Below are 880 nucleotides of genomic sequence, written 5' to 3'. Positions count from 1 at the left end.
AAATTCTTGGTCCCATGCCAAGTCCACAGTTGGCCTTGCGGTCACTTGCCTGCCCTTCAACAGCAGTTGGTGTGTTTGGCTGGGACTTGGAGTCAGTCACCAGTCTTTCTGCCCCGTCTTGGATAGCTACGGAGGGACTGTCTTCTAACTTGAGACACAGAGAACTGCTGTCCATACCACCCTCCCTGGGAGCGTGGGACCGGGCAGAACACCGCCCCCATTAGGCCCCCATTAGTTTACCATGGTAAGGAAACGGAACTAGGTGAAGTCACTTAATGGCTGTGGCTTAGGACAGTGGTTCCCGATGTTTTCACAGCACAGCCCTCGGGACTATTTGTAAGGCCCACTGAAATGCATGGCGGCACAAACCCCAGGTTTCCGACCCTCCAGGGCCTGACTGCGGAGGGAGAGGATGGCCCTGCCGCGGGCGTGGGTTCCCTTCCTCACAGGCCATCGGGACTTGCTCGGAAGCGGACGCCTGGGAGGTAGGTGAGTAAATTCCCTCCTCGTTTAGAGAAACAGCGTGCTCAACCAATCAAGTTCTGCTGTGATGGCCTGCGTGTTTTAATGGACAAGCAGACATATTTTGGCAGAATGGATATATAAAAACAGAACTGGTTGGGCCATAGGATTCTGCATCTTCCCGGCGCAGAGCTGGCCTTTGGGGTAGGTGGGCAGGGGTCAGGCGATCTTCCGCCTGCGGTCCTCAGCTCCCCTTCCCGCTACCGAAGGGCTCCCGTGTGGTGAAATCGCAACGAAATGACATTTCCTTTTGCCCAGTTTCATCTTCCAGCCGCAGTCTGGCCCCTAGTTAGAGCTGCACTGAGAGCAGGCAGCTTGGCGACCGCAGGGACTGCGTGGGTGAGAAGGTGGTGGCCGG

Source organism: Myotis davidii, unplaced genomic scaffold (genome assembly GCF_000327345.1).
Source record: "Myotis davidii unplaced genomic scaffold, ASM32734v1 scaffold428, whole genome shotgun sequence".
NCBI classification, from domain to species: domain Eukaryota; kingdom Metazoa; phylum Chordata; class Mammalia; order Chiroptera; family Vespertilionidae; genus Myotis; species Myotis davidii.
This window is presented reverse-complemented; position numbering follows the sequence as displayed.